The 8,121-nt window shown below is 35.7% G+C and overlaps 1 non-coding gene across 1 annotated transcript; it reads left to right on the top strand.

Moving 5' to 3' along the window:
• Window positions 1-3,931: 3,931 nt before the first annotated feature.
• LOC127124198 (small nucleolar RNA R71) lies at window positions 3,932-4,038 on the top strand. Its single transcript, XR_007803824.1, has one exon. It is a non-coding gene; the product is annotated as a small nucleolar RNA R71 (small nucleolar RNA).
• Window positions 4,039-8,121: the final 4,083 nt, after the last annotated feature.

Raw genomic sequence — 8,121 nt, 5'->3', positions numbered from 1 at the left:
TGGGAAAGGTCCCATGAAATCTATACCCCATACGTCGAAGAGTTCTACTTCCTGAATGTTTCTTAGAGGCATTTCGTCACATCTTGAAATGTTTCCAGTGCGTTGGCATCTATCACATTTGACAATGCAAGCATGGACATCGCGCCACATGGTAGGCCAGAATAGGCCAGCTTGAATAATCTTGGCGTATGTCTTAGAGGTGCTCGCATGTCCACCATAGGGTGTAGAGTGACAATGCTCTATTATACTATTTACTTCCTCTTCTGGAACGCAACGGCGAAAAATGCCATCTTTTCCCCTTTTGAAAAGGAGCGGTTCATCCCAATAAAAGTTTCTCACATCGTGGAAGAATTTCTTCTTGCGGTGGTAGTCAAGATCAGGGGGTACAATATCAACGGCTAGGTAATTAACGAAGTATGTATACCAGGGTATGTTACTCACTGCTAAGGAATTGTGGAAGTGCTAATGAGGGCCTAGGTTATCATCTTCAATGGTTTCTAGTCTAGCTATCAGTCTATCATAGGCAAAATCATCATTTATGGGTACTAAATCTGGTTTCAGATGTTCTAGCCTAGAAAGGTGATCAGCTACTACATTTTCAGTGCCTTTTTTGTCTCGTATATCTAAATCAAACTCTTGTAGTAACAGAATCCATCGGAGTAACCTGGGCTTGGCATCTTTTTTACTTAATAGGTAACGAATGGCAGCATGATCAGTGTAAACTATAATTTTTGTTCCTACTAGATAAGATCTAAATTTGTCTATAGCGAAAACTACAGCGAGTAATTCTTTTTCAGTTGTTGCGTAGTTAAGTTGGGCAGCGTCTAGGGTTCTACTGGCGTAATAAATGGCATGTAATTGCTTATCTTTCCTTTGCCCTAGAACGGCTCCAACCGCATAATCACTAGCATCGCACATTATCTCAAAAGGTTCTGACCAATCAGGTGATTTCATAATAGGTGCTGACACTAATGCTTGCTTTAAAAGATTAAATGCTTCATTATATTTTCCATCGAAAATGAATTCAATATCTTTCATTAAAAGTCCAGTTAACGGTTTAGTTATTTTGGAGAAGTCCTTGATAAAACGCCGGTAGAATCCATCATGTCCAAGAAAACTTCGGACTTCTATGATAGTTTTAGGTGGTTTTAGGTTTTCTATAACTTCTATTTTAGCTCTATCTACCTCTATACCTTTTTCGGAAACTATATGTCCTAAAACAATTCCTTCGATCACCATGAAATGACACTTTTCCCAGTTTAGCACGAGGTTCACCTCCACGCATCTCTCCAGGATTTTCTCAAGGTTAGCAAGACAATTGTGGAAATCAAATCCGCAAACCGAGAAATCATCCATAAACACTTCCATGATACCATCTAGGTAATCTGCAAAGATTGACATCATGCAACATTGGAAAGTAGCTGGGGCGTTACAGAGGCCGAACGACATTCGTCTGTAGGCAAAAGTTCCATAAGGGCATGTAAAGGTAGTTTTTTCTTGATCTTCGGGGTGGATAGGTATTTGGAAGAATCCAGAGTATCCATCTAGATGGCAGAAGTAAGAGTGTCTGGCTAGACGCTCCAAGATCTGGTCTATAAATGGTAAAGGGAAATGATCCTTCCTGGTTGCTTTATTTAATTTTCTACAATCTATACACATCTGCCATCCTCCTTCTAACCATTTTTCTACATGTTCGCCTTTATCGTTTTGCACAACTCTGATGCCTCCCTTTTTAGGTACTACATGCACAGGGCTCACCCACTTACTGTCCGAGATCTGATAGATTATACCTGCCTCAAGTAACTTAAGAACTTCTTTTTTAACAACATCACTCATTATAGGGTTTATTCTTCTCTGATGTTCTCTGGAGGGTTTTGAATCTTCTTTGAGCGAAATCCGATGCATGCATACGGATGGGCTTATACCTTTCAGGTCAGAGATATTATATCCCAAGGCTGAGGGATATCTTCGTAAAACGTTTAAAAGTTGGTATGTTTCCTTTTGGCTCAAGGTAGCACTGACTATAACTGGACGATTCATCTCTTCATCGAGGAACTCATATCTTAGATTCTTAGGCAGTTCCTTAAGTTCTAAGGTTGGTTTCTTAGGGCATGGCATACGATCTGGGGTAAGGGATAAACATTCATAAAGGTTATCATCGATGTAGGGTTTTCTAAAGTCATCATCTTCCATTATGGGGGTTGATGGTAACTTAATTGTTTTTATGATTTCTTCTTGTTCTAATTCTTTAACGCATTCATCAATGATATCTAAGGCATAACACGCGTCTCCCATCACAGGTGCCATAAGAAATTTCGAAAGTATAAATTCTATTTTCTCATCACCTACCTCAAAGGTCAACTTTCCTCTCTTGACATCTATTATGGCTCCAGCAGTTGATAAGAATGGACTACCTAGAAGGATTGGTATATCATTGTCCTCTTTGATGTCCATGACAATAAAATAAGTAGGGATAAATAACTGTCCTATCCTAACAGGGACATCTTCTAAAATGCCTATCGGATACTTAACAGATCTATCGGCTAACTCAAGTGACATCTTAGTAGGTTGTAATTCTCCTAAGTTTAACCTCTCACAAACTGCTAAAGGCATTAAGCTCACACTAGCTCCTAAGTCTAGAAAAGCCTTTTCGATGACATGACTTCCCAAAAGACAAGGAATGGAGAAATTTCCAATATCTTTATCTTTTTTGGCTAATTTATTCTCGGAAATAGAATTGCATTCCAGGGGCTTTGGATCGTCTAGTCTACGTTTGTTGGTAAGGATGTCTTTGAGAAACTTTACGTAAGAAGGTATTTGGGTGATGGCTTTTGTGAAAGGGATTTCTACGTGAAGTTTTTCTATAACTTTAATAAATTTATGATACTGGTTATTGATCTGGGTTTGTTTGAGTCTTTGCGGATATGGTATAGGTGGTTTATATGGCGGGGGTGGTACATAAGTTTTATCTTTAGGTTTTTCTCCTTTTCCTTGACTTTCCTGGTTTCCAGATTCCTCTGGTTCCTTTACTTCGTCCGGGGGTTCGGTATATTCCTTAGAAGTTTTGGGTTCACTCAATCTTCGGTTTGGTGGCTCATCATAAGTGTCCCCACTTCGTAGGATAATGGCATTGGCTTGCCCTCTCGGATTCTGTTGAGGTTGTCCAGGGAACTGTCCTCCAGGTGTGGTTTGGGGGGCTTGGTTTAAAGCTACCTGAGAGATCTGGGTTTCAAGCATCTTGGTATGAGTAACTATTTGGTCAACCTTTGTTCCTAACTGGGTAATCAGTTCGTTAACGTGAATGTTTTGGTTCATGAACTCTTTGTTTTGTTGGGTTTGAGCGGTGATAAAATTTTCCATAATTTTCTCAAGGCTCGACTTTGGTGGCACATGTTGCATAGGTTGATTTGATCTTGGGGCTTGGTAACCTGATTGTCTCGGAGGTGCATTATTTTGGATTGGGTTATTGTTCTTATAGGAGAAGTTTGAGTGATTCCTCCATCCAAGGTTATAGGTATTCAAATATGGGTTCCCTTGGGTGTAGTTCACTTGCTCGGAGTGGGTTTCATTTAATAGACTGCATTCTGCAGGTTGGTGTCCTTTGGTTCCACATATCTCACAATCCGATGAAACTGCGGCTGCAATATTCGGGTTTATGCACATATGCTCGACCTTGAGGGCTAATTCGTCCATTTTAGCTTGCATCATGTCTATAGAGCTTAGTTCATGCACTCTTCCTTGGGCTTCCTTCTTCTCAACTGTCGCTCGTTCGACTCCCCATGATTGATGGTTTTGAGCCATATCTTCAATGAGGGCACTTGCTTCAGGATAAGGTTTGTTCATCAGAGCACCGCCTGCGGCAGCGTCGATTGTCATCTTAGTGTTATAGTGAAGTCCATTATAGAAGGTTTGAATGATTAACCAATTTTCTAAACCATGATGTGGTCATGCTCTTAACAGCTCTTTACATCTCTCCCAAGCTTCGAACAACGATTCTCCTTGGTTTTGGGTAAATCTAGTTATATGGTTTCGAAGAACGACAGTCTTACTCGGGGGAAAATATCTAGCAAGGAATACTCTTCTAAGGTTATCCCAAGTCGTAATGGAATTGGGTGGAAGGGAATCTAACCAAGATAGGGCTTTATCTCTGAGGGAAAAAGGGAATAATCTTAAATGTATTGCCTCAGGAGAAGCTCCATTGGTTTTAAAAGTGTCTGCTAATTGAAGAAATATTTTTAAATGTTGGTTCGGGTTCTCAGTAGCGAGACCTGCGAATTGTCTTTGTTGCACTAGTTGGAATAGGGAGGGTTTAAGTTCGAAATTATTAGCTGGGATGGTTGGACTTACTATACTAGAACTAGGTTCTTCGTTGGATGGTTGGGCTCCTTAAGAGGTCTTTGGTTTTGATCTTCGGCCATAGCTCTCCTAATTCTATGAAAGAATAAACGTGCGCGAGCGTAACGTTCAGGTTCCACCAGAGGCTATACTAAACTTCCGGTGCTGCGAGTTCTTCGCATTGACCGGCGGGAAATAACCTAAGTCTAAACGATATAACAACAGGGTAATGAAATTTGACGAAATTGGTCCCCGGCAACGGCGCCAAAAACTTGATGCGTGCTTTTCGCAAGTATATGAACGCGTCAGAGTAATATAAAAGATTGTCGAATCCACAGAGACCAAGTGTCAATCTATCGTTATCTATTGTTATGGTGTTTATCTAAGGTAATCAAAATAAGGTTTTTTAGAGTGTGCAATGGAAAGTAAAGTGTTGAATAAAGTTCAGTTAATAAAGACAGGCTCGAATGCAATTCACATAATCAATTAATAATCCAAGTACTTGCTAATAGAACTACTTATGGGCAGTGTTTCCTACTTTGAAAAGAATTAATTTAACAGGAACTGTCGCTTTCGCGTATTCTGAACCGAGTTGTACTCCTTAATCAAACCCTCTTATTGTCACTTATAAAAAGGCGCGTATTGTGTTATAGTATCTTGACTAAGTTGAAAAGTATTTTAACCTGGATTTCTTAACCAAAAGAGGTTCTCACGAACCAGACTCTAAACTTATAAACGCGTCCGAAAATAGTTTTAAAATCACTTTTCTTCTTAAGTTAAAAACTCCTAATGAACTAAACAAAGCGCTTTCACTGTTTTTGAAATAGTTAAAAACAATTAAGTTTAAAAAGACGTTGGACGGCTTTCGATCTTACCCAAAGGAAATTAAGTGCGGGAAAACTTAAGTTGAAAGTTGAAATAGCCCTTAAGTGTTTCTACAAACAATTGTACGGATTATCGGTTCAATTACGATCCTTACATTCTAACCTTATAGATTTAGTTAGACATGGTAAAGTAAAGGTGCATTTAATTTAAATAAAAGTAGTGCGAGTGCGAGAAATAAATGAAAGTAGTGCGAGTGCGAGAAATAAACAAAGTAAAACGAGTGCGGGGAATAAACAAAGTAAAGACAATGCGGGAAATAAATAAAGTAAAGACAGTGCGGGAAATAAATAAAGTAAAGACAGTGCAGGAAAATAAAGTAGATAATGGCAAAGTAATAAAAACCTGCTCCAATTGGAGGGTTGAATAAAATGCAAAGCGGAAATGAAAATGGCGGCAGGATTAACTTCCTTCCAAAATGCTCCAAACTCGATTACAGACTCGATCACAAACTCGATTACACAATTGTGGTAACACCCCAATGCGAAGCGATTACCACTTTAAAATACTGAATATATGCCTAAGTGAAACTAAGTTTGCTCTAAGCTTGCCTCTGCTCTAAGTTTGGATCTTCCTCTGCTCTAAGTTTGGGTGATTAAACAAATGAATTCGAGTCTCTATTTATAGGCAAGTAAAATAAGGGAAATGGCAAGGATGCCCTTCAGTTTGAAAATGGGAGGGAAAACTTTTCCTCTTGTGGCACCCGCCACAAGGCCAATTTGTGGAGCCTTAGTGGAAGTAGTGGGGAACGTGACAGTTGAGGAAAGTTGATCTAGGACACGTCATGGCAGGGTCCATGGCGCCAGACACAAGTGCAAAATGCTGAATTTTAGGGTTTTTAGCTCATTTTCACTCCTTTTCGCGACCGGGGCTCCAATTAAAGTAAAAACCTGAAAACAAAGAGAAATATAGTAATAACATAACAAAATGATAATAAAACAACTAAAATGCATGCGAAATCGGAGTCATAAATACGGTGAATTTCAATGTCATTAAACCTCAATTATAATAATACTATTAACTATAATATAATATTAACTAATTTTATTTTTTTTGTATTTTTGTTATGTTAATTATAATTATAATAAGATAAATAACCCCTAAATTGTTTTGTTTAAACTAAATGGTCCTAATTATGATAATTAATTATTTATTCATTAAAATAATTTCATTAAAATAATTTAATTTATATAAAAGAAATTGAATATTATTGTTTAAAATTATATTCCCCCAAAATACTTCCACATGCAATCATACTATAGAGCATGTTTGGGTGACATAACTAATATTTTTAAGGAATTTCAATTTCAAAAAATTCAAGTGAATTTATTTTAAAAACAATTGTTTGCATATTTATTAATTTTAATATTTTTGGGATCATATTTAAAATTTACAAAACAATAACCAATTTGAAATTTTTAAAAATTTAAGATATCATCATATAAATTTTAAAATTATTAAGGATCAATTTGCAATTTTTTTAAAACTTTGGAGTCACTTTTTAAATCTTAGAAAATATGAAGACCAACTTCAAATTTTTGAAATAATAATAAAAATATATTTCACAACTCACATTTTATAAAGTATAAAAAAATTAATTTTAAAATTATTAAATTAATTTGAAAAATCGCACAGATTTCTATTATTTATGTAGAGACTTATAAAAACTTTTATTAGAAAAGTAATATGTCATGAAAAGAATTTATTTATAAAAACACACATCTTACAACAACAACAAAAAACTAGTTGTGGTTAGGCAGAGCAACGGGACGAGTCGGATATGGTTTTTATCTCTTCCAAATTTAAATCCAGATTTTAAAACAATCTCCATTCCCCATCCAATTTTTATCGGAGATGGAGAATTAAAACCTAAATCCATCCCAAACAGGTTTAGGTTGAATTCAAATATTTTCTCCTCGCCACCATCAATTTAGTAAAATTAATTTTTTTAATAAAAATATCTATTTTTCCAAAATTTAATTACATTACAAATAATAAAATAAATAATTAAAAAATTCATTCATACATTTTAAATATTTTAAATACTAAATACATATCAAAATATCAATCAGATATTTAATATGATGGATTACAAATATAAAAGAGAGAGAGAAACTTATGATTTGATTACTGGACCGGCCAGTCGAACCGAGAATCGAAAGGGTCATCAGTTTGATTTGATTGCTGGATCGGGTAAGCTATTAAACTAATGAGAGCCAGATATAATCGACAAAAATTGGTAAAGATCCGTGAAACAACAATTTAGGAAAATCGGAAGATTAAATGCTTGTTTATTTTTCCTCTTTTGAATTAAATTTATTAGACATTTCACTTATTTTGTTATTTAGTTTATGTTACAATTAGACTTTGTTCAAAATTTATTTTGATTGATATTTTATACTATTTTGTTATGTGCGATGATTATGTTTAGAATCTAAATTTAAAGAATGAATTTCTAAAATTATGATATTTTAAAAATTGGTAGGTGTAGCGGTAAAAAAATTGAGATTAAGTTATTGATTAACTTAACTCGCAAAGCAAGAGCCGTCATCAAACTTTTATTGTTTCCAAAGGAAAAGGGAAAAAGTATGAACAAAACCCAAAGAAGTTTTAAAACAAAACTAATAAAAAGAGAATAAGGGTCGGAGGGTTAGTTATACAAAGGGAAGGTATTAGCATCCTAAACATCTATAGTACTCCATGGAAAACTCTTTGAAAATATGTACATTTTGGTTTGAATATAGGTGTTGGTTATTAAAAGATTGGAGAGATAAGAAAAGAAACATTTTTCTTATTTTTTTTTATGTTTGCCAAGATTTTTGAAGTCTCATGCCTACGTACCAACATTGTGCAATGGAGGATCAAAACATCGTAGTTCGTGGTAAAAATAACAAAGGGAGTTTG

Source organism: Lathyrus oleraceus, chromosome 2, assembly GCF_024323335.1.
Source record: "Lathyrus oleraceus cultivar Zhongwan6 chromosome 2, CAAS_Psat_ZW6_1.0, whole genome shotgun sequence".
In the NCBI taxonomy this organism is placed as follows: domain Eukaryota; kingdom Viridiplantae; phylum Streptophyta; class Magnoliopsida; order Fabales; family Fabaceae; genus Lathyrus; species Lathyrus oleraceus.
The sequence above is the reverse complement of the archived record's forward strand: the minus strand, read 5'-3'. Positions and strand labels throughout refer to the sequence as shown.